Here is a 27,113-nt window from a genome sequence, read left to right as displayed (position 1 = left end):
CTTGTCCTCTGTCATCCCCTTCTCCTTGTGCTCTCAAGGACAACTGTACCCATGAAAAAGAGAATGTGTCCTGGAAAAGAGGACATACAGCAACACAACAAGTTGAGAGGGAAACACTCAGTTTAGGTTTGCATAACCACAGACTGCAACACTACTTAGCATAGAGGCTGGGATGAGCTATGAATTAGGAAGTCCCTAGGTTGAATCTCACCAGAGCCATCAACTATATCGATACGTGGTTCTTATCCTTCTTTAAGTTCACATAATGTTGTTTAATGAAATCTCTGTCCCCCTGGTTGGCTGGTGAGCACTGGCAGAGGTGGATCTGGATCTCCTTGAGGTTCCGAGAGAGGCTGTCACTTCTCCTGCCATCTTCCCCTTCTCTGGACCTGAAAGACAGCAGTGGTCTTCCATGAAATTGTTATCATGCAATCATCGGCTGCTTCCTTCCCACATGCTCAGAGATGGAGTTTGTGAAAGATCTATGCTGTGTAGCTTGGTGGAAATGGTGCTTTTGAACTCTGGGATGTCTCAGTAACCTGGAAGGGACTCCTCATGCCTGGTGGTTCTATATAACTTCACGGACCATCCTCCACTGTGTTCTAAGCTCTTGGAACGTGTTGGCCGCAGCATGGCAGCTTACTTCTGCCTCAACCAGGAGCTTCTGCAAGCTCAGATCTAGCAGTTGCATTCTGCCTTCTGCTTTTGGGCCTGTTCCTTGGCAGCCTGCTTGTACTACCTTCTAGGCTCCATGATTTGGGGGACTGGGGGTGATAAGGGGCATTTCTGACACTGACACTATTTGGAAATGCCTGGTAGGGAAGAAGAACCTGTGGCTGGACTCCAGCTCCCATCAGCCCCAACATCATCTGGAAGGGACCGTAAAGCAACTCTGCTATAGGTTGCACTGCTCCCATGCTTGCAACCTTCTGCTTTAAAGGATTACTAATAGACTAAAGATATCACCCAATAGTTCTTTTATAAAATGTACTGTATATACCACTTGATTGTAACACACAAACATACCTCAAAGTAGTTATATAACATGTATTAGTTAGGTCCAATGTGATTATCAGGCCAATTGTCGGATTATCGGTTCTTCTGTGTTGCTTTCATTTTTAATCTGCGTGGATATGTTTATTTTAAAGCGGCACAGGGAATCTCCCACTGTTTTTGGTAACTGACACAGAAAGGAAGGATTTCTTCTTCTGTTTTTACAACCCGAACTCTGCGGAAAAGAGAGGGAAACAGAGGGAACATAGCTCTCTCTCTCTCTCTCTCCTTTTAAAAAAGTGAGTGTTTGGGAAAGGAGAAGGAGGAGGGTAAGGAGGAGGGGACAACCCAAGATAGCTCTGAGGTACATTTCAATCTGCATGGTTCAGGAAGGCAGGAATTTTCAATCTCCTCTCTATCATTTTCGATATCATTAATCCTAAACACTCCATTTTCCATGCTTGCCCGCCCAGGCCCTGAGAGTGAGCGACACAGAAAGTGACACATATTCATCACTTGGCACTCGGCGCTGTGAAGGCTGTAATATAATATTAGTGTTGGGTTATCACCGTGTCTTTCTCTGTAGCCTCGGCAGCGAGGACGGTAGATGACACAAATCGATCACCTGTGACATTTTTGATTTGGTGTCACTTTCCCTATTTCTGCCATTTGTTTTGGCAGTTAAGAGGTAATTGTGTGACATTAGCATGAAAAAGACTGACTTTCCCGGCATATTTTATAGAAAGATATAGATTTTGTTCCCCAAGCGGCAACAGAGGGATGTGTCTCTTTTGTCTTTACGTTGTGGACTAAGATCTTCTTTGGAGGTGGGGAGGTGGGGGAGGGTGGAGGAAAGGGTGTGACATTTGCAGAATCTTGCAAAGTCTCCCCCCCCCAAAAAAAAGTTTTTGGCATCGATAGCCCTATCAAACAGTGTTTAGGAGACAGAATTCACACCACAGTGTTGCATTTTCTACAGCCACTCAGTAAGTAGTATCTGGAGACTCAGGCCAATCAGAATTATTGGTCCATGTTGTAATTTAGCATATATATATTTCAACCCTTTGGTGGCCAGCAAAGCAAATTTCAAGCTCAGCTACTATTTATTTAAATGCAAAGAGCAGCTGATTTTCCAGCCAGTACCCTTATATTGATTTTCTGCTTAATAAATTCAAATCCAGATACATTCAAATGCAAGCATTAAAGCTGCTAGCCACCTTTGGGAAGGGAATGAATCATGTACACTTGCAAATAAAGCTGTCATCAGCATCTGCTTTTGGCTAACTGTGAGAACTCACTGAAGTATCCTATCCTATATACTAACAATAACAAATTCATTCTCTAAGTATCAACCCTTATGCATCCAAAAACTCAGCAACCATGAACAAGAGATAAATATTAGCAGGCTCAGTGGGGCTTCCTGGTTCACAGAAGTACAACAGAAACATTAGAAAAATTTAAGGAGGTCCTCCTTTAAATGATGACTCAGTTCAATGAGGACTGGCCATGTTAAATGGACATAGAATATTGGCTGTTGGGGGTGATGGTGGTATAGAATTATATTGGGAAAGGGAATGGCTGGCCAGAACCTTGAACAGAACAGTCTACACTGAAACATTTGTTTTGCATACAGATGTCCCACTTACATCTGTCTTGGTAACGAGATCTAGTTCAGGCATAGGCAAACTCTGGCCCTCCAGATGTTTGGGACTACAATTCCCATCATTCCTAGCTAACAGGACCCAGCAGTCAGGGAAGATGGGAATTGTAGTCCCAAACATCTGGCGGGCCAGAGTTTGCCCATGCCTGAACTAGTTTGTTACGAGGAGATTGATGAATGGAATGGCTGGTCTTTCAGCTACCATGGACACTAACCAACCGTCTTCATCCTTCTGTTGACAATAGATTATGAAAAATAAATCGTTTCATGCCAAATCAAAAATGCTATAAGGATTCTCTAGCCTAGGAACACCTAGCCTAGTCTATTCAACTGCTGTTAGATAGAACCAGCAGTATTCCATATCATCAGGGAAGTTTTTAATGTGTGACATCTTGGTGTATTTTTGGTCTTTGTGGAAGCTGCCCAGAGTGGCTGGGGAAACCCAGCCAGATGGGCGGGGTACAAATAATATGTTGTTGTTGTTGTTGTTGTTGTTGTTGTTGTTATTATTATTATTATCCATGTTGGATGATATCTTGGCTATGTGTTTTAGTTAATTATGTTTTTGTAGGAACATTTTAGTTTTATTCTTGTTGTAAACCATTCAGGGAATACAATTGAAATGTGATTTTAAAATGTTTTATAATAAATGAATGAAAAGTCCAGAACTCTACATTTACAAACAGAAATGAACTCGGAATATTTCACTTTAAACAAACAACATTTTTAAAAAATGATGCCTGTTAGCCAAGGTTACAACCTTTGGGTCTGTCCCCTTCCCTGTACAGGCAATTTCAACAAGTTGAACAAATGCAATGAAACTAACATGTAGGTAAATTAACGTATGAATTAACCAGAACTCATTCCTTTAAATTAAAATTAACCCCTTCATGGTTTTTAATGTGCATTCATATTAAGTACCTAGGAATTTTTTTACCATTATCATCATATAGGAAATTACCCATACTACAATTTTAGTTAAAATTACGGAAAATCTTCCTTTTCACTGAGAGTTAGAAAGATTACAAATGTGTAATATACAAGAAAAGATTAATATATTTCCTTTTTAATGCTGAAAAATAATTTCAGCCAATTGGGTGAATTGTCAGTAAAAGATAACCCCACATTTAAATGCTGTCTTAGTTACCTTAAAATAAGCTTTATGAATAATGTGAATCCTCATTCAAAATTCAATTAAATGTTAGGAAATGCTCTTAGGATGTATTTTTAATCTTTTGTTAGAAGCCACCCAGAGTGGCTGGGGAAACCCAGCCAAATGGGCGGGGTATAAATAATAAATTATTGTTATTGTTATTGTTATTGTTATTGTTATTGTTATTGGAATGTGTTGGGTGGATTCACATAAATTTTGTCACCACTGGACAATGCAAATTATCACCTTGCTTCTACCACACCTGAAAGTGACAGAGGACCTCAAATAGCAATTAAATAGTATCCTAGTGCAAATCTAAAAAATAACAATTCAACAAAGCTATCTCCGAATAACAGCAGTAGCCACAGAAACAAGAACAGCACACAGTCCATCAGATGCTTTGGCTAAATCAAACATTTTAAAGTTGTCTTCCAAAGCAGATTAAAACTGCTACCAATGGTATCATCTGCCAGAGCCCGCCACTGGTGGCTGTTCAGGGGCCTCCTTTTTAAAAAGAAGCAGCTGGATCTGGGAGCTGCCATTTTAATTTCCCACAATACCCATGGTGTAGTGTCACTAATTCAGAAGGAACTGCTGTCTGCTGTTATGCAGACCCACCAAAGTAAGCTCACCAAGGTAAGGTCCACCAGATTAGTTTGCTGAGAGTGTGCTCAGATATGGACCTGGTGGGAGGACGTATCTGAGAGAATATTCCATTAATGGAGTGCCACCACAGAAAAGGCCCTGTCCCTAATCACCTAAGTTCTATGTAGCTTGTTGAGTAATGGCTCTCACCTTCAAATTTAACTCTGTGGGCTATATGGAAGGATATGCATTTTGAGTGGACCAGCAGGGTGCAACACATACAATGATGAAGTGGATGGATGTGTGCTCTATACTTGCATCAGCTCCTTCTCTCATCAGATGCGCCATACCAAGTTGAACATGTTTAACCTAGTCAGGAGATAAATTGCTCCCCTTGTCAGTTTCCCATTTAAAATGCAAACGAGATTTGACAGAGTAAACTGAATAAAGATTTGGATCGGATAATCCAGTAAAAGCTAATTACTAAAACAAAATGAGACACTGAAGCACAGCCTCCCACCACCCTGCCTGCCTAACGAGGCTCCCTCATTTGATGAGTTCCCTGCCTCCAGTATCAGCGCTTTCTATCAAGGAACGCAAGCTATTAGCTCCTTTTAACAATTTATGACGCTCAATATACTTATTAGGGGCCTGTGATACATAATTTAAAACCACTTGGATGTCCTGTGGCCGTTAAGGAGAAAGCAATGAGTTTGAACAAACCTTGCTAATTAGAGGCCTTGATGACTTCTGATTAGGATTCCTAATTAGGTGTCCAAAGTAAATCTTTTCTTGTTTTTAAATTTGTTGTCTTCGGGGCTTCAGCTTGCTTATTACCTGATCCTAGGAAAGTGCAACCAAGCCTCACTGGGGTGGCAGATAACAGATTAGCTGCCAAACACCCCTCCTTTAAAGCAAGGTATAGTTTGGGGGGATGTGAACTAGTGAACAGAAATAAGATGTTGAGGGGTGAATATTAGTATACATTCATTTTGAGTGGAGGATTTGTTGCCATCACTATTTCTGCTTCTGCCCTGCTTATCATAGAAGTTTTGTCTGCTTTCTGTGATTTACTTCATATTTCCTTTACCTTACCCTCTAACAGGTAGTGAAAAACACTACCAAGACTGAATATTTGGGGTTTTTGAAGTGTGTGTGGCTGAATCCTTAACTCCCCATATCAGCATTAGTGGTCAGCTCAGTGCTATCAAAGTTGACAGTGGCAATCATGAGTTCAGGTTTGAGAAGATCCTTCTATGAACCAGAATAACCCAGCCATCTATTGCATGCAAAAATATTTGAATCAGATTATTGTTTCTTCTGCACTGTATCTCTGATATCTATCTCCATCAAGTGTGTGTGTGTGTGTGTGTGTGTGTTTGATTGGGAAAATGGAGCATGTGCAATGAATGGCAAGAGAGATCAGCAACAGTCTTCAACTCATCTAGAATGTGTCTTGGTGAATGCAGGCCGAATGGCTTCATGCTGGTCTGAGTTACGTGTTCATGTGAATTCAGGAAGCTTATTCACATGAACACGTAACTCAGATCCGAATTGCTACTTTAGGACTGGAAGCCACGCATTTTCCTCTGCCCTGTAAGCAAGGAAGGGATGCTTTGGTGGTGAATCATGGTCCCATCTTTAACCCTGAGCTTGAGGAAGGTGAAATTTGAAAGATAGCTGATTGCATGGTGATTTAGAGATGGTCCCAGTGAGGATAATATGTTCCTGTTTGGATTTGTTCATCTGATGATTTCACAACACACCCTGTTTCTGAGTCAATCAATACACTGCCATTCAGTCTGATTTTGGCAGATCTCTAGTGACATAGGAAATGTGGGTTGTGAACTAAATGCATGGTAAATGAATCACATGGCAGCCTCAGTACTTGTCTGTTTCATCTCGGGTGTACTCAGCTCACATTTTCAACATGACACCTTAGTCCTATGAACTGGCTGGAATTTTTTTGGGCAAGCCCCTGCATTAAATAATACAACATACAAATCTCAGCAAAGTACGATATAACTACTCAAAGAGATAATCTTCAAATGGACAATGGCTCATGAACCCAGTGCCTAACTGATGAAGAGCTTTTTTATGGTGGCCTAGAGCAAAACTACATTTAGTCAAAAGGCAAATCATGATTTGATGTCTTAGTCAATACCAGTTCTCCTTTGGAGTTATAAATTGCACATGGGGATACCGTGGGGAACTAGGACAGTCTGTTCTTTTGTACTCCATCCCACTTACAGTGCTTTAATTTAAAACTTTGTAACGAAGTTGCGTTTGCAATTTGCTCCACTTTCCCTAATACATACCATGGATGTGCAAGCACAGGTATTATCTACTAGATCTCTTTTTACAGGGGGAGTGGAAGTGGAGGAGAGAAAGGGGAAGGACTTAACCTCTGCCCTTCTTTAATACCTAGTCAAAAAGCCAGTCCATTCCCTGGAAATAGCTGATCCGTTTTTGTTATCCTGATCTTGGATTTATTGAGATTCCAAGCTGATTTAACAAGAGAATATTGGAGGAGAGAAAGGAATGTTTGCGTAGCAAGTTTACGTGCTCTTTTTTTAGCAAGCTGGGTCTTCCCTCTTTCTCACATCCAGCTCAAAAACCCAGTTAAGTTGAACTACCTGGATTTGAGGTGTTTTAGGACTCAGACCTATGAACCTCTGGACTGCAGCCGCTCATAATTGTAGAGTTGGAATAGTATGGAACCCAATGTTCATCTAGTCCAACCCCCTGCAATGCAGAATCAGGAGGGCCAGATTTAGATGAAGTAGCCCTAGGCTACTCCACTTGTGTGGCCCCTCCCCATCCCCCACTCTCACGACTAGAAGAAAATGGAAGAGTGAAGCCAAGGATGATGACGGGTATTTAAAATTTTGCAATTCACAATTTCTCTTCTAAAGGACATAAGATGTTATTGTTAAATACCATGGTGATTTTTAAAAGTGCATAAAATTAACACTGAAAAACTTTTGCAATAGCTGAAATTGTAAACATTTTGTGGAATAAGCATTATTTCTTAGGAAAATTAGTTGTAATGTTATTCTTAAAATAAGGCCTGGGCAGGCCGCAGGCATTCCTGTTATATACCTGCTAGGATTGACAAGGCATATGACCCTCACCTGAATCTCATAGCTCTCCTGAGAGGTGATTTGGTCTGCAGCCATAGTGTGGAAATAAAGGAAGAGATTGCCCACCAGATACCATGCACTCTATTATTCAAATTAGGCCCCAGTGTTTTTCTTACAATCCCCTTCTCAATGAATTAATTAATTTTAATCCAGCATGTAAATTCTCAAAACTTTCTTATTTGTTAATTCGAGCAACTACTGCTCTCACTTCATTACAAACAGAATTTCTACCTGCAACACACTTGAGTAAAGCTGCTCCTCTTCCTTGTGGAGATATCGATCTTCCCTGATCGATGGGGCCGCGATCTCAGACAGCTTTACGATCCCAATCAATCATTTACAGCGGTCCGGCACGCTTCCTCCGAAGCTGCGCAATAACTCCTGCTGTCTCTTCTCAGTCACGGCTTGTAGCAGAGTAGAAGCACAGCGTGTAAAGCAGCCTAGTTTCCAGGCAAGCACACATAGACAGGTGTGTCTATTTACAGCTCTTTATTCAAACATTACAGCATTAAAGTCCGTCACTCTTGGCCGCCATTACTCTCTCTCAGATACACAGAGAGTACGTCTTTCTCCCCTCAGGATCACAGGGGAACTGAACAATACAGGGATTGTCCCGCCCAGCTTCTGTCTCCGCCCAGCTGTAAGCTGACGTTAGCAGGTGACACACACCAGGGGAATTTAACCAGATAAATTCTGAACCATAACACCCCCCCTTGTGTCCCTGCGTGATACCTGTGTAACATCTTCAGTAACACCTTGTGAGATCGATCCCTTCCCCAATGCCTTGTGCCCTCCCTTGGCAAACCTGTTTGGCATTTGTGGAACCACCTCACAACTCTCAGAATCGCACTGTGCGAAACTTACCCACGCACCTGTGGCTTGATACCTCTCTGGTGGGATACCCTTCGTTGTGCGACTGGACCTCCTAGGCACAAACTCAGGTGTTCCCCCTGACTCATTTTGATCAGCAGGTGTATCCTCTGCATCATGGGATTCACTCTCTGACTTAAAGCGTCTTCGAATCCTCTCCATTACACTCACAGGAGAACTAGGCTGACTTTTGGGCTGTCTCTTAACAGCTTGTGGAGATGCCACATCCTGCTCTTGACCCTGGTCGTCATCAGCAGCCTCAGCCTCTTCTTCCTCCTCATCAGAACTGTCTTCTGGATCAGAGAGACAATCTGAGAGAACATCACGCCTAACAGGAGTTTTTGACTTTACAACCTCCTCTAAGAACTCAGCGTGTTTACTGATCAGCACTTTACTCTGATCACCTGACGGGTAAGCAAACCGCCATGCACGGGCATCTGGCTCATACCCACAGAAGATCATTTTCTGGACTTTGGCTCCATCTGGCCCTTGCAAAGCCTTAGGCAAAGGGACAAGCGCAGGAGTTCCAAAAGTCCGCAGAAAGTGAACCTGGGGTTTGCGGCCATTTAACAGAGAAAATGGAGTGTCACCTACCAATGAGTTGTAGACACGATTCCAGGTGAATGACACAGCCCTAGTAGCCTCCAGCCAAAACTCAGGAGGTAACCTGGCTTCTTTCAGCATCACCTGTGCAGCCTTAACCAGAGCTCCACTCCTCAGCTCTGCCACCCCCCCTTGCTGGGGTGAATTAACTGTGTGACGTATCCCTCTCTTCAGAAAGAACTTCTGCAAAGCAGAACCAGTGTACTTAGCATTTCTGTCACTGATGATCGCTTGAACCCTGGTGGAGAACCTCTGTTCCACCCCCTCAATCCAGCTCTTGATCAGCTGTGCTGCATCCTCCCTGGATTTGAGACCGTGAGTCCAGGAATTCTGCGAGAAATCATCCAGAAAAGTTAGCAGAAATCTGGCCCCCCCTAGACTTGGTTCCTTGACAGGACCGGCCAAATCTATGTGTACCAACTCAAAAGGTTTAGTGGCCACACGTTCCACCTTTGGGTAACTGCACCCTCTCACCTTTGCTTGCTTGCAAGTGTCACAATTAATGGCACTTTGACAATTTTTAATCTTACAACCTGTAACAACCTCAGGTAACGCCTGCAAATCCTCTAAAGGATTGTGAATCGCTCTCTGATGCCATACGCATGCACATGTAACATGATGAGCGGGAATTGTAGCACGCTGGTTGGGAACTGTAGCACGCAACGCTTGTGCTTTCTCAACCTTCCCCTCACCTCCAAGAGACGTTTTAAGAATGAAAAGGTCATTCTGTCCCTTCTGCACTTTGGCCAGTAACCTCCCCCCTTTGGAGATTGTGCAGACATCATTTTCAAAACAAACTTTGAACCCCTTATTTAACAAATAAGGCACAGATAGCAAACAGTGATGAATCTCTGGAACAATACAAAAATCCACCGTCTCCTGTAAAACAGAAAGATAGGCATTAGTGCATTTGCGAACTCTAGTTTTCTGTCCATTCGCGAACTTAATAGTTTGTCCCTTCGGAACTGCTGTGCAATTCCACCTCTCGACTGCAGGGGTCTCTGGAACCATGTTGCGGTTAGCTGCAGAGTCTATTACAAGGCTGAGCTGGAAATTTTCCACTCCGCCGTCTTCAAACACTGCCATACTCGCAGAAACTTGATAAGACTCTTCCTGTTGTTTACCACGACCACCTGGCTCAGCTCCACGCCTGCCTGTCTTCCCAGGCCTGTTGCCATGGAAACCTGCCTGATTCCCATGGGAAAAGTCCTTGCAAACATCCTGCATCGGCTCTCTGCTCCGGTGGGGGCAACTGCCACGCCGACGTTGAACTCCAGTGGAAAAACACTGCCCGGGGCTCCTCCCAGCTGGCCTGGCCTTCCTCCTTCTGGAACGGCGCCTTCCACCAGTCTGGCCCCCCCTGAAGCTCCTCTCTGCTTCAGCACAAAGCGAAAGTTGTTTAAACTTGCCTTTGGAACTCTTCGCCCCCCCGATCTGCTCACTAGCGCTCCTAGAGGCCGATCCATCGGGAACAGGGCCTGCCAGTCCAGCCTCTCCAGGACTCAGTCCATCACACAGACGTGTAGAAGCATTGCAACAGCTCCCCAACACTGTCCCAGCCCCCATTGGGCTTTCTGGGCATCCTTCTGCCTCTCCTGGGCTTCCTTCAGAGCTCTGGCCTTTCGCTGACGCCTCACACAAGCCCTTCAGCAAATTCCAGGCAGCCCACGCTGTCGGTACGCCCTCCAAATGAGGCCTCAGTGATGCATCAACGCATGCTTTGAGCATCTCTAGCTCTTGATGCAGCCTCTGGCTGTCTTCAGCCAACACAGCCCCACAGCTTGCTTCACCTGCTCCAGCTGCTGGCCGGCTAAGGGGTGATTTTGGCTCCCATTGACTTGCTTCCCAGAGCCCTTCGACCAAGAACCATCCCCTTATTTGTCTGGACCACGTTGCCCAACTCTTTAGAGTGAGCTTTTCCAGCGGTATATTCTGGCTTTCAGCCATCTTCTCCCGTTCTCCCAAGGTGCCCCAAGCTGTACTTACTCCGTACCAGCTTCCTCCGGCCTTCCCTTCCGTGGAGAAACGATATTTCAGCTGCGTCTCAGCCTTCAGCTCTTTGTGTATCAGTTGCTCTCACTGTCTCACGGAAGCAGGCAATGAATCATCCTTGCTCTCCGGTACCCACGCTGACTTCAAAGCGTTCCTGGAGCTCACACCGACTGCTTTACGAGCGTTTTCTGACCCCATAACCTGTGGAGATATCGATCTTCCCTGATCGATGGGGCCGCGATCTCAGACAGCTTTACGATCCCAATCAATCATTTACAGCGGTCCGGCACGCTTCCTCCGAAGCTGCGCAATAACTCCTGCTGTCTCTTCTCAGTCACGGCTTGTAGCAGAGTAGAAGCACAGCGTGTAAAGCAGCCTAGTTTCCAGGCAAGCACACATAGACAGGTGTGTCTATTTACAGCTCTTTATTCAAACATTACAGCATTAAAGTCCGTCACTCTTGGCCGCCATTACTCTCTCTCAGATACACAGAGAGTACGTCTTTCTCCCCTCAGGATCACAGGGGAACTGAACAATACAGGGATTGTCCCGCCCAGCTTCTGTCTCCGCCCAGCTGTAAGCTGACGTTAGCAGGTGACACACACCAGGGGAATTTAACCAGATAAATTCTGAACCATAACATTCCTTTCACATGTTTCCATTTGCAGCTGTAGCTGCCTCTGATGAGTTATCATTTAACTCTTTGGTGGGGAATTAGCATCGGATGTCAAGTGCATGGAAGTTGCCAAATCAATTAGCCAACTAGAAGGGTTACTGTTAATAGCACCAGTTTTCCTATAACTTGATATTGTTGGATAGTTCTGATGAACTGCAAAAGCATTTTTAGTTTGCTTTCTGTTGCCACCTTGGAACTTTTCTTTATTAGTGCCACTTTGTTTTGCACGATTCCTTGCAAATGAAGGAAAACAACTTTTCTGCTTGTATATGTTGATAATATAATTTTGGTTACTGAGAACAAACAAGACTGTACAAAAACAAGATTGGGTGCAGGCCTGGCCAGGACATAGACATCCTGTGACAAAGGTGACCTGTGTGTGTGCTTGCTTGCTTGATTAACAGCTGTTAGGAACTTCAAGGTCCCTGCTCTCCCTTCTTATGGTCTTTATATTAGACCTGGAGACATCAATAGAGAGCATTCCATGTCAAGAAAGAGGGCAAGTGGGCACCCTATCAAATGACAGGGCAGGAGCTACACAGAGCAGGTCCTTTTCACTTGTGGTGCCCATTATATGGCTCACTCTTCCCAGACCTGCTCTGTTTTGGCTTGTATTTTGGAGCTTTATAATTTAGGAAGACTTTGGAAGAACTGGTTGACCAGTCTTATCAGTCGCTGACATATGACAGGATTTTATTTGCTGCTATTCTGGGCTCCTGGTGCACCAGGGTTTACACCAGCATAATAGAGTTCTCCAGGATGCCAGAAGGGATACAATTTATGCGTTTTTTCCATTATCTGCACAGCAGGGGGTGTTCAGTCAACAGTGCAAAGGCTGAGCTGAAGCGTTTCCTGCTGGTTACCTGCTTTCAGCAATAGGGGTTGCTGTTTGGTAGTACCCAATAGGTTATCTGTCAGATTCTAGAGCTCCCTATTGGTGGCTCTTAGGTAAGTCCAAAAATACAGAGTCCATTAATAAAACACAGTGTTCATTAATAAAGCAGTAACATAAATCTCCTTTGCTGCATATTGGGTGTGTATTTCAACGGTTGAACGTACAGGTTTATGGCCATGCTGTAGTGTAGTGCTTATGCGACTGTGAATAAAAGGTGGCTGGCCTCATCGTCCCGGGGTTTGGGGGAGGGGACAAAACAGATTTCCATTAAGTGCCCCCCCTTATTTCCAAAACAAGTCCTTGAGTCTGTACTCTGAATAATGACACCAGGGACCTAGAAGGTGCAGGGCTTGTCAGTCCAACCCCTGCAGGGCTGACCTTAAGGCAAGTGGAGCAATTTGGCCAAATTGGGCCCCACGGGCCGCTCCTAAAAGGCCCCCCGCATCAGGGCAATCTAGATGGATTTTATTTATATCTATAATATTTTGTGGACTTTGGCTGGGCCCTACACACAAATTAGGCCCCACTGGCTAGCCCTGGGTCTCATAGTTGCTGGGCCTGAGTTGCCCTGCCCATGGGTTTGCAATTTTGAGAGTGGGGAAACTGCAACACTGGGGAGATGGCAGGCTGGCGAGGCCCCCTAGATTTAGAGGCCCAAATTGCCCAGCCCTTGCATGAAGTCTTGGGTTTGCAATTTTGGGAGAGGGGCGGTTGCGTGCTGGGGAGCAGGCAGGCTGGTGAGGCCCCCTAGATTTAGAGGTCCTAGGCTTCAGCCTACTTAGCCTATACATAAATCTGGCACTGAGAATCAGGCTTAAGATCAGACTTAAGGGTCTCAGTATTCCTAGGTTCCTGGTGCTAAAGCAAGTTGAACTCCAGTGATAGCATAGCAACCAAACATCTTTTTAAAACAGCCTTTTTGGGTTCTTTACCAACAGTCGTTTCACATGGAAATAATGTCATTGGCTTTGTACAAACATGAATGTACAGCCTCCAGGGGGAGAAAAGGAAAAATAAACACACAACAATGATGGGGAGGAAAAGCCAAGATAATTTAAAATGGCTCCACTATGGTGGGGAGGGATGGAGGTAGTAATGATGGGCTCCATCCAATCGGGTCATAGCACTCATACAACCACTGTTCCTGTAGCATAGCATGAGGGAGTGTTGTGTTTGTTTGTCTCTCAGTTGCAGTTTCCTAGCAACTTTAATGAGCGTTACTGTTGCTTAATACAATGGATTTGAAGAAATAATATTGCACAGTTATCAGTTATATGCAAATCTCATCAATCAAACAGTGGGTCTATTGGTGTGGAAGGTGGGCCAGAGGGACATGTGTTGGGACACCCATATTCCAAAGCTTGAGTGGAAGATGGTGCAGCATGGTCTCCTGGACCCTGTGATGCTACAGCTTGGTGAGAATGACTTGGTCAGTAGAAAAAGCATCAACCTGGTATTAGGAAGCTTCCTATGTTCCTAAGGAGAGAAAGTGCCCCTAAATATCAAGGCACTCTTTCCATTACTTTTAACTTAGCTCCTTAGATTAACCCTTTGATTAAGTCTACCAATCCAAAAACGGAAGAAAATAAAGGAGTAGCTGGATAAGCAATCATATAAATAAGCCCTGCATCACAATACAAATGGTCCTGTAGGTTCCGATTATGTAAGCGGAATTAATAGCAACGGGTGCTGTTTCTTTACACCACTGTGCACAGCTTAGCACACAGCCAGATTCATTTTTCATTTCAAGCAAGGCCTAAACAGTTTCAGTGTTGCCTAAGATGAATATTCAAGGCCTTCCTGCAATTTACATATCTGTAATCCGACAGGGAAAAGAAGAAAAGGTTGTCAGGCAAAATGAATTTGTGTCTCAAGGTCAGCCCTGTTTTGAAACCGATAATGATATTTAACAGCCCCTTTGCTGTGATCTGCATTGCATTGCTCTAATTGACAAATTAGCCATCCATATGGGCTCAGAGGCAATAATGCAGCCACAAATCCCAATAAATACAAACATAATCTGATATAAGATGGATCAGCCAAACAAGTGAAGGTAAGATTTAGCGCCTCAAATGATTGTGCCTGAAGGAATTGCTCTTTGACAAGTTCTCATGGATCCATATGGCAAGAATGCAGAGTTTAGGGACACAGCGACATGTCTCTAATGCTACTGCTTCCTTTCTGCAGGGGAAAGTTGGGTTGCTAAATTGCCACTTCCCACCCTGTCTGTCCCCGTCAGTTCATGGCAACCCTTTTTGGTGGGAGGCAACCAGTACTACTTAAGAGGTGTATTGTTGCACATCATGGCCAAACTCTTCACAGCTCAATTCAGAATCAGCTTAGTTGGTGGTAGACAATGGGGGTTGTGAAACACCTGGAAAGGTTTATGAAAAGACGAGGCATCTGCATTTGGTCTCTTTCCCCCTCACTATCCTACTGACACAGCAAATGTGGAATCTTTGAAACTCCTTTGCTTCTGTGGCCACTTTTTATATAAGCATTTCTTCCATTTACAAAACACAGGTACGCAGCTCTACTGTTATATTAGGGAGAAGTTACCTGCTTCCATTTTTTGTCAGAGTAGAAAAGAATTGAGACCAGGTGCATGAGGGGATGGATGAGGGAAGATTGGTCTTTTGTGTTGAGTTCCAGATCTCCTTCTACAATGGTACCTCAGGTTACATACGCTTCAGGTTACATACGCTTGAGGTTACAGACTCCGCTAACCCAGAAATAGTGCTTCAGGTTAAGAACTTTGCTTTAGGATGAGAACAGAAATTGTGCTTCGGTGGCACAGTGGCAGCGGGAGGCCCCATTAGCTAAAGTGGTGCTTCAGATTAAGAACAGTTTCAGGTTAAGAACGGACCTCTGGAACGAATTAAGTATGTAACCAGAGGTACCACTGTACCTCTGATTTCTTTAGATTTCTTTAAAAATCTAAAATAAGTTACTTTGCTCACAAGGCTGTTAGCAGCCATGTGACAGGAGCCAGCCAACAATAAATAGCACAGTACAAGTTGGACTTAACGCTTTATCAGCAAAATCAGCTATCTTCTCCTCTGCCCTCTTCATGCATCTTCTGGTTCTGGAAGAGCAGGTAGAAGAGGGGTTTGTCACGGCAGAAGTGGGAGACACTCATGCCTCTTCACTAGCCTGACTCATCTCTCCCTCTTGGTCTCCCTCCTCTCCTGCTTCAGCTTCTCCCTCTGATTCAGGACTTCTTTCTGCCACAGACTCTCCCAGCTCACTACACCTTCTGCTTCTGACACCTGTGGGAAGTAACATAAGCAGCCAAGTACAACACTTCCTGTTTGCCCAGAGTGGCAAACACAGAGGGGGGTGTTACTCCAGCCAGGAGGACCTCCTGTCACACCTGTCTGGAGCATCCTCCCCCTGCGTGTGATCAGGTAGATTGGCGTCACCCTGGGAGACCCTGTAAAAGGGCCAGTCACGCAGCCATCTTCCTCTTTGACTTTCTTGCGACTCATGGGCTCATTCCTATATGGGATGAACTCAGACTCTTATCTGTAACTACAAGCTAAAGCCTGCCTTCAGGGAACCTACTGTGAACTGAATGTAAGTAAACTTCTGATCATTACTTTTAAAAGAGGACTGTTGTGTCTTTATTCTTTTTAAGAGGGAACAAAGGGGATTTACCAGGAACAAACCCAATCTGGACAAGGCAGACTGGATTAAGTAAAGAGATTCAAATGAATCTACCAACTAGCTTCCAGCAATATACTGGGGAATGTACTCTACTACTGACTCACTAGCGTGAGTGAGGAAGGATAATATTTAATCAATAGATCCTCTCCTACTAGCCACAACATTCCCCAAAACTCCTCCTCCTCCCAGTCTTTCCCCTCTTCTCCCTCTGACCAATCATTGTTATCCCATCACCAATCCCCAGGATCTGAGCCTTCTTCCCTTGTGAGTTCCCCAGCTGTTTCCTCCCACCATTCTTCTGCATCCAACCAGTCCATGACCCCAGCCACCCAATCTCTTAATTTGTTCACAGACCGATATTTGCATAAAATTATCTTATGTAAATTATATTCAAATTTGTGTTTCAGACCTGCGCTCTGAGCTTTTTCAATATCTAGCAATGGTCTGCACCTGACTAGTACCTTCCAAAAATCATTCTCTGTTGTCAGTAAAGAGTAGTTTCTATTCTTTTCCACACAAAAGGAAACATGCCTTTCTTGCGTCTTTTAAAACCCATTTTTCTACTTTAGCTAAATATCACTGATACGACTGCATTAAAATGATCTATTTTGTGATTAGGATTATACTATTTAGAGTACAGGCTTGAGCCAGGGTGAGAGGATAAGCGAGAGACTAACGTAACCATCTGGCCAGCATTAACTTCCCTGACCTTGACGCAACCAGGCAAAGCTTTAAAAAAATCATTAGTTAAGTTGGACTGTTGTGTCTTAAATCTCAGTAGGTGATCCGGAGGTTTCCGCTCAAAGACGTCGCCCTGCATCATTCACAAATCATCTTTAGCCCATAAACTATACGTATGGGCTTATACAGTGTGTTCTTTGCTTTTTCATTCTCTCTTTGCCCCCTCATTGATTTTTTTAAAAAAGGATAATGGACAGCTATCCCACCCACCCATCCACACTGCATGAAGATTCAATAAATTTCTTAAGGGGATTAGTTGTACAGTGCTTGTCATAAGGGTCCAGATGAAAGCTTGTAGGGTAGAGGTGGGGGGACCTGTAGCCTCCAGATATTGCTGAAATACAACTCCCTTAATCTTTGACTTTTGGCCATGCTGAACGTCATCTGGAGGGCTGCAGTTTCCCCATCACCACACTTTGCAGTATCTGGGAGGAAGGTACCATAGCAAGGCCAACAGATGCTCACCTATATACCCTGGAGCAGAATGTCAGCATGGAATTGCTCCACATTTTACCATGTCAGTTTTGTCATGGCTCTTTCCCCCCACCCAACCTTTTAGCTTGGCAAAGCACTGAATCAGAAGTGTAAGAAGCTTCCACAGAAGGGGGCAAACCTTCATGTTGCTTTCTTGGCTAAGCATTTGAACTGCAGATTCTAAGCAGTTCCATCATTACATCGACAACAAAAATAAATTCACACACATATATATATGGAAGACTATATATGTGGAGCTATACATAGTCTGTACTAATCAAAGCACACACACACACAAAACTACACCGAGGGAACCCATAGTTTGTCCCAAGAAAAACTGAATTCTAGAATGTATATAAATGATAAAATGAGCATATTTTGCATACTTGATTTCACTTCTTTTAAAAATGGGGAGGAGTGACATGTCATGCAGATTGAGAATTTGTTCTCAATCACTGGGAATTGTGATCAACTCCTCCTTTGGCTTTTGAGACCTGCCCCTCCCTACACATCTTGCATTCTCTGTATGCTTTTCAATTTGTCTTCCAAGCTGTGTCATTTGTGAGGATCTAATGTAGTGAAGCAGAATATCCACACCCCAAAAGTGAAAAGACAACAGCTGGACATGCCTTTGTTTGTTATATGAAAAGAAACTATATTGCTCAGAGCCTCCATATTTCCAGGCAAGAAGCAGAGTGAGCTATCCAATCATAGCCAGGTAATGTAACTTGAAATCCCAATAGGGTGTTTAAATCCCAATAGTGTGTTGGAGTACAGTAGGCATCTCGCTAGTGCATGAACACCATTCAACAGGCAGCTATTCGTTTATTTTATTGATGGATTTATTAAGGTGCTCCAAGTATCAAGAGCAGTGTACATAAAAAAATAATTACAACACAACTTAATTATACACTCATTAAGATCAATTTATATAAGACAGCTGCATAATTAATATAGTAGCAGTGCTTATACATAAAGCTGACTTTACTCATCACACTTCTCCACCCCTACAAGCATCTTCCCCTGTCCCTGAAATGAATACATTGTAATGGCATGAAACAGCTCATAGGGGAGATTATTCTCTGGGGTCACCACCAAAAAGGCTCTTCTATGAGTTCCTACATATATGATCTTAATGGATCCTAGGACTGGCCTGCTTCAACATGCTTGTGCAATGGCCCATTTGAGCATTACATTTTCTTCCTGGGGTCCACTATCATGCAACCTGCATCTGTGCATGATTACTTGAAAGTCCCAATTAAGCATGCCTATACTCTTTGAGAACAATGAAAGAGCACTCTTTGAGAAATATACATATTTTTAAAAACTACCCCAGGGCACTTGCAGGCACACAGCAGGGGCTGCAAATTAAGCTTGATTACTCCGTGCAAAACATTAGCCAGGATACATTTACAAACAGTGGCTTCCTTCGTGCTAAAATTTATTTACTGGTAGGAATCGTTTCGTAGCTTTTAAAGCCTGTTGGGGAATTGCTCCACTTGGTGCTTGGCCATCTGGGCTAATTAAGAAAGAGAGGATTAAAATCACAGATGGGCTCCTCTAATAACAGTGATCAAAACACAACAAAATAATATAACAGGATTATCAGATGAAATTGCTCAAGGGACAGTATTAAAGCATGGCAAAGCCACGGATGGTTTGCATTTGGCCAATCTGAACCTAAGGCTAGTTGAGCCTAAGCCCTTGTTTTCATTTAACTGAGTCATACATTGTTACATTTTCCATATTTTTCACATGGCACATACTATTGTTCTGTGGTTTCTGTATTATTCTTTATATACCCTCAAACTATGCTAAATGAAATAGTTAGCAGTTTCCATTTTCTCACTCTGCTTGCTGCTTTGCATTGAGTTTGTACTTAATTTGAATTTATTGAAGCTTGCCTGCTAGCTATATCTGTTTAGCTGTCATTGTTCTGTTTTCCTTGCATCAAAACTGAGCATGGAGCTCACAGCCTCTATAGTGCATAAAAAATTACTGTATGAAATTCCCAAACTGGGTGTGTTTTTGAAATGTGGTGTGTAACCATTTTATCCAAATGTGAAAATCCGGTCTCTGGATTGTTCGGCAATGTAATACATATTTTTATGTTAGCATTTCAAAAGTTTTCAGATGGCCTCCCCCTCCATCTGTTTTCCAGTGTTGGAAAGAATGGAATTTCCATCTTAATTCTGGAATTATTTCAGTCTTAGAACGTAAGAACTGCCTCACTGCATCAATCCAAAGTCCATTTAGCCCAGGCTTCCTCAACCTCAGCCCTCCAGATATTTTTGGCCTACAACTCCCATGATCCCTCGCTAGCAGGACCAGTGGTCAAGGATGATGGGAATTGTAGTCTCAAAACATTTGGAGGGCCGAGGTTGAGGAAGCCTGATTTAACCAATCAGGGTTGAGGGAAACTGTAGTCCTCCAGATGTGGTTGGACTACAGCTCCCATCATCCCTAACCATTGGGCATGCAAGTTGGGGCTCATGGGAATTGGAGTCCAAAAGTGTCTGGAGGACCACCAGTTCACCATCTCTGATCTAGTTTGTCTTCAACTCTGGCTAACACAACTTAACCACGCGCATGAAAGACATTCACAAGCATGGTGTGATGAAGAGAGTCCTCCCCTCTTTGCAGAATGCAGTGATCAGGGGTGCCCTGCCTTTCAAAATGAAGAACATAAAAGGAACCTTGCTGAATCAGACCAAAGATTTATCTAGTCCAGGATTCTCTTTCTCACAGTGACCAGCCAGGTGCCTCTGGAAGCTCACAAGCAGTACATGAGGATGACAGCTTTTCCACTGTTGTTTCCCAGCAACTGTTATTAAGAGGCATACTGCCCCCTGATCTTGGAAATAGTATATTGACCTCATAACTAGGAGCCAATAATAGCCTTATCCTCCAGGAAATCCATGTTTAGCTGTCATAACTAACACCAAGTCACAGCCCATGAAGATGTAATATTTAAGTAAATTTATCACATATTTGTTGAATTTGCAAGCCATTATAGTCCCTTAATACACTGGCATATAAAATGCAGATTACCTAGGATACATGGTTGTACTCAATGTTGCACTAAGGAAATCATTATGTCAGTGCAAATATTTCTCCTTGTGCAATGAAATGATCTCCCTCTTTCCTCCCCAACCCCCCAGGGCATATTTGGGGATAGCATGGGATGCATGCAAGGAGAGGAAAGTGGGAAATTCTTTTGCACTAGCACTGATTCTTTTGCAAAATGTAGTTGAATACCACCCAGAGAACAAACTATTATGGGTATTCTCAGGCACTCCTCCACTGTGCCTGAATACACTGTTAGCAGAGGAACCCCACCCCCCAACCTCTCTCTAGCTACCAAGTGCCATTGCTGAAGCCATCAGGGCAACCCTCCATCCTGCCTGGATACAGCTCTGAGAGTCAGCCTTCCTCTAGTTGCCAACTGCCATTGTGGAGCTGTCAGAGGAAAATGCAGCAGCAGCCCCTCCACTTCGCTAAGATCAAGCTGTACAATTCATTGGATTACTGCCTGTCATATAAATATGAAGAGTTTTGGAGAACAGAAAGTCAAGACAGCCAAACTCTACAGTACCCGAAAGGGAGTGTTGTTTAGATTCCAAAATCTTTCCATCACTTAGGACAATTTCAGTAAGTCTGCTCTGAGTAAACTACAGTATAGCTGAATACCATCCAAAGCACTGAAAAACTGCAAGTTTTTTTTTAAAAAAAATGTTAAAGTACAATTTCATTATTTTAAAAAAATCTTACACTGCTCTACAGAACTGGCTGGCAGCTAGGTGGCCTCATTCTGTACAACCTACCAGAAGGCACAAAACAGCACCAGAAAGGTCAGTGTGAAGCTGAAAATTTTAAAAATTGTACAAGCAAGTACAAACACTTGGCCATATCTTAAATTTTTTCAGGTAAGAAAGTGCAAGAGATAAACCCTTGGTCTCCACTCTTTGAACATATGAAACTAATATGCATTTAAGAGTTTTAGTTGTCCTAAACAAATATATCCATATAATAATAATGTTTTAATTTGTGTAAGCAACCTTGAGTCCTGGTCTGGGGAAAGCAGGGATATTAACAACAACAACAAAAGTCCCTGAACTATTTCTCTACAATTTGGCATTGGCACCTGTACCTGTAAATTTATTCCACTTTGGCCCCAAAGGGAAAACATCCCCATTTAAAGATTCTTCATTATAGTGAATGGGAAAATGCAGAGCTTCTTTGTAAACAAAGCAGCTCAGGAGTAAGATTTAGACTGGTGAAGAGAAACTGCTCAATTGCTAAAACAGTAGGTGGATAGATTCTGGAGCATGAGCTTCCACAAAACATGGAAGCAGGACTCTTGGAGCAAACTTAAAAAGAGCAAAAGTGGCATCAGGCTTTGTATGCAATATTCCCTTTTGTTCCCCAGTGCATGCCTATAGGCAAACGGACAGCAGAAGGTTGGGAGACCCATCTGTCTGCTTTATTTCACACACACACACACACACACACCCATTTGCTTATGACGGGGGTCATTTTAGTGCAATGGATTTCCATCGTTTTAACAATTAACATGGGATTACTGAGAGCAGGTTCTATAACCAACACTTCCTGCCACTCAGCTAGCAACAGCATTTTAAAGCCTAGGTCTGTGTTTTAATTCCTCAGATTCTATTAAATCAGGCTGCTGAGATTAGTCGATTAAGCTGTTTGTTTTTTCTGATTGTGGGTATTTATTGGAGAACAAAAAGAAATAAACCTTAGCAACAAAAGACCCAGAAAATGTGTGACAGCTCCCTAGTTCTACATAATTCACTTTGCAAAGTCCTGGCCCAGAGGAACCTACAGCAAAGAAGACCAACAGAAGAGCAACATGGCAATAATGAAAGCATTACATTCTTATTTCTTGGGTGTGTAGACCAATGGCCCACAGTTTTATGACCGCTATCTAGACTGGTTACAGGACTGGTAACATAAAGACATAAGGAAAGCCCTGCTGAATCAAACCAAAGTCTCATCTGGTCCAACAACCTGTGGACAACCAGATGCCTAGGGAAAACCACAAAGTAGAGCATGAGAACAATAGCCCTGTATTTTTTCCTGGCAACTTCTGCTTCTAATTTCTGAGTCATCTTTAAGGATAACCCTGTGTAGTATATACTGTAATAGCCTGAAAGTAACAAAAGCAAAAAAGTACAGTGGCTAAGTCATCCTGTCCAAAAGGCGTTGTAGCAGGCAAACCAGCTCTGGTGTATGTTCTGATATGGAGTAACAACAGCAATGAATGTCCAAATATCCTATTGTTTTGAACACGATAAATGACAAGGGGGAAACCATGAATAATCCTTCTTTATTTTGAGCTTCTTGGGAATGGAACTGGGCCATTTTTGATGCTCAGCTGTATAATCAAGAGGAAAAACTCCCAGGAAGTTTCCCCAGACTATAAGTAAGCAAATGCAATGGGGCATTCAAGTTTATTGTCTTTCAAAGGGAAGGCATTTCTATTACATACTCCCAAGTTTTAATGAAAAGCTTGAATTTCATGCTATCAGTTCTAAAAGGAAAGCTTTGGGAAGATTTTTTTTTGTCCCCCAGGAAAGTATGAGGAATGTGTTTATTTAGTTGAGATAAAATGATAATTCCTAAGAAATCATTGTGGATTATGGAGTGAAGCGATTAGAGAGAGACGGTTATATTTATGAATGTGTGCATAGGCCTGCTGGTTAAGGGGAGATTAATCCCTCTTAGTCTGCAAAAGGACCCTCAGACTGCTCAAGCAAGCCACGCTTAGGCACCACAAGCCTCCTAGAAAGTCCTAAATCTTCATATTAGCTCCCTGCGTTCTCTTCATCTCAAAGTATAAGCCGTTTTTCTAAAGGATACTTCCATAAACAAGCCCCTGTGGAATCGTCAAGAGTTTGGAAATCCGGATTGGTGGAAATTTTTTTAATCCAAGGTTCAAGTGGATAGAAGGAGATTAGACTGCACTTTTAAAAGCTCATTCTTAAAGGGACAGAGCTGTCCTAGATCACGTATGCCATCTTGAGGGGTTAAATGGAGGCCGGGGAAGAACAAAGGGGCGCAAAAACAGAAAGAGGGGTAAAAAAAAGAAGCAGAAAACTACAGTTTTATGTCGCTGGCTCCCTCAGTCATTCCATGCCATGAAATCTTATATATTGTTCCAAGGAAAGAATATGTCTGTGTGTCAACCAACAATTTATTTCCAACAAGATATTTTTGATTGTTTTCAGGGATCCAACTGAAATACTGCTGCTCATTTGGACTGTGCAGAAACACTGTGGATCAGTTAGGAAGAGAAATTGCCAGGGGAAATTGAAGTCTGTAGACATAAAATAGAAAGATTAAGCTGGTAGCAGTCTCTTAATGGGCAGAATAGTAAGTAGTGAACTTCTGCAGTGCTCTGGAGATTGCTTCACATATTTAGTATTCAGAGGCTTCTTTTTTTAAGTGTTATTGTTGTGAACTGTCTTGGTATCAACTTTTGATGAGGGTGAACATATAAATATCATGCATAAAATAAAATAGAAAACAAGACTTCCATCAAGGAAATCATATTCATGTTGGGAAAATGTTTGAAATGCCAAATAGACCAGCTGCTTAGAAGGTCCTTTCTCCCTTACTTTCCAGGTATCTCATTGCCAGCACACAGCATCAGTTTGCGGTAACATGTATAGTAGCATTTCATTCTGCAATGTTTTACCATTAAGGAAGAATGAAGGTAAGGCGTTTTCATGCAGGCCACACTATACATATGCAGACAAAATAAAATATAAAAACTGTCAGCCTCACAAATGCAAAATTTCCCTCCCTTGTACCCATCTTCACTCAGAAAAAGCTGCTTCAAGAGGTTTGTGCATTCCAGATGTTGTAGACTCCAGTTCTCATCATACCTGATCATTGGCATGCTAGCTATGGCTGTTGGGTGTGGTTCACAGCATCTGGAAAGTTACCCCCTGGCTTAGAGAAATGGCTTTAGTAGTTCTGTAAATGCCTGGGCAAAAATGGCGCTCAAGCAACTATTCATGGCTTGTTTCATGTGTGTTTTTCCACCTGACATGAGAGAAAGCAGAAAAAGAAATGCAACAGCAGAATGTGCATCATATTGTTTTGATGATGAAATCTTAGGCATCCTAATGAATGGAACCATGAGAGGGCGTAGCCACACTTATCATTCCTCTGCTCTTCCCAGGCATGGCCTGCACTTTAAAGATCCATGTTTAAGTGCCCCCCTTTCTTTTCTTTTTTGCTCCAGAGCTTTCCCTGTGAAAACTCCTAATTTAAAGCTAAATCAGAGCAAATGGCAACCCACGAAAAACCAAAATTGATGTTTGCTCCAATTGAGTGCTAAAGAGTGGATTTTCACAGTGAAAGTTCAAGGGTAAAAAAAACACACTCCTACTCAGACACTGAGCTTTTAAGCACAGACCTGTGCCTGGAAAGAACAGGGCAAAGGGTAAGGATGGATAAGCCCTTAGTTAAGCTAGTGGGGAGCTGTCCACGCATGTGGGTTCTGAAATGAAACTTAGTAAATATGACTACATTCCAGTAATGTTATCAGTTTCAGAGTGGACACGAGCAAGTTGTGCATGTTTCTCTGTGCTACAGAAGGGATGAATGTTATTGCCTTTCCTCATCTTTGGTCTGTGTTCTGCTTTATATACAGTGGTACCTCAGGTTACATACGCTTCAGGTTACATACACTTCAGGTTACAGACTCCGCTAACCCAGAAATAGTGCTTCAGGTTAAGAACTTTGCTTCAGGATGGGAACAGAAATCGTGCAGCAGCGGTGTGGCCACAGCAGGAGACCCCATTAGCTAAAGTGGTGCTTCAGGTTAAGAACAGTTTCAGGTTAAGTACGCACCTCCGGAACAAATTAAGTACTTAACCCGATGTACCACTGTACTCCATTTTAAATATGAATATGCCCTAAATACAATGTGCAGAAATTACAAATATCTGTTTCAAAACATGTGTATGGGATAGGAATGTCCTCCAGAGAGCTCTAAATTGACCGTGGCTTCCTATGGAATGTATCAACACTGGGAAATTTGTGGCTTTGGGTCAAGACCCTGCATATAAGTGGCTTCTCTAACTCTTCTCACTGGCTCATACAAATAGTCGAACCTGGTGAGTACTTAAGGTTCATAACCTCTATAGGTATAATTTGCAGGTAGCCATCTGATCTTATTTTGATCTTGATCCAATTTTAAGTTGTATTTCAGTCGATTGCTGAATTTTATGTCTTAATGTATTATATATTTTGATGTTAGCAGCCCTGAGCCCGGTTCTGGCTAGGGAGGATGGGATATTATTATTATTATTATTATTATTATTATTATTATTATTATTATTATTACAACAGGCATCAGTATGAAACCCTAAATGGCTTGGGACCCAAATAACCAAAGCAACACCTCCTCCCATATTGCCCTGCCTGTGTATTAAGATCTTCAGTAGAGGACCTTTGCAGGTGTGATCACTTGCAAAAGAGCATTATGTTAACATGAAAGAAATGGCCTTTTCTGTGGTTGTGCCATGACTTTGGAAAACTCTCCCTGGAGAGACTCAGATGGTGTTGGCAATCTTTCTTACAAAAGGTTACGACTTATTTGCCCAAGCATTTTAAAGAGACTACGTTTGTCTTTGTTCTACTTTGTGGTTTTTAGCCTTTTAGGTTTTATCTTTGTGGGATCTTTGTGGGATGTGTTTTGCGTTTATTGTATGTTGTTGCTATTATACACTGCTCTGAAATCCGTTAAGATTAAGGGAAGTTTAAGGTTTTGTTTTTTTAACAAAACCGGAACTTTAAATTAATTAATATAGCTTTATTTAGAATACTTTTTTATAAATATAAATAAAATATACATTTATTTATTTATTTATTTATTTATTTATTTATTTATTTGCAAATCAAATTTTGTTTTCTGAAAAACACACAAACACACTGTTAAAGGATATCAGATTAATGTTTATTCTGAATTTGTACAGAGCATCCCTTACTCCCACAAATTAAGATTTTTCAGAACAGAATCCTTGAAAACTGATTCTTAAGTGGAAGGAAATCCAAAATTTCAACCCCGGAGTCTTTAAAGATTGCTAACTAGTCCAAATAACTAGTCTAAATAACTTTAAAGATTGCTAACTTGTCTCAGACTAATGCTAATGAGATAATATGCAATTGACCAGAAACAAATAAATTATTCAAAATCCACTGCAAGTGTGAAAAGTATTTAAATGTTATTGATAAAATCATCTAGACAGCCTCATTAGCAATTCACTCACATACCACCTGTATTGATTAGAGAATTTAAACAACAAAAACAAAAGAGGGGGGAGGGGGAGGGGGAAACACAAGCCTAATAGTATCCTTAATGTTAGCAGTAGCTGCCTTAGGGGGATGATGGTTACTGGGTTTGTTTAATATTTTCTTGCAACTTTTCAAGCCTTGTGTGTAGTCAGATCCCAAATCTAACAACCTAGTCTGGTATTTATTCTTCATTTTTTCACATGCAAGCAAATTAGGAAACAAAAGCATCCTGAAAAGCCTTCCAGGCAATAATGGAAGATTTGTGGGATGTCAAGTAAGCAGGCACCCTATGGCTTTGTCCTCATTTCTTGAGTCCTGGCAGATTCAGGTAA

The sequence above is a fragment of the Podarcis melisellensis genome (genome assembly GCF_964234715.1).
Source record: "Podarcis melisellensis genome assembly, chromosome: 6".
Classification (NCBI taxonomy): domain Eukaryota; kingdom Metazoa; phylum Chordata; class Lepidosauria; order Squamata; family Lacertidae; genus Podarcis; species Podarcis melisellensis.
Note: the sequence above shows the minus strand (reverse complement) of the source record.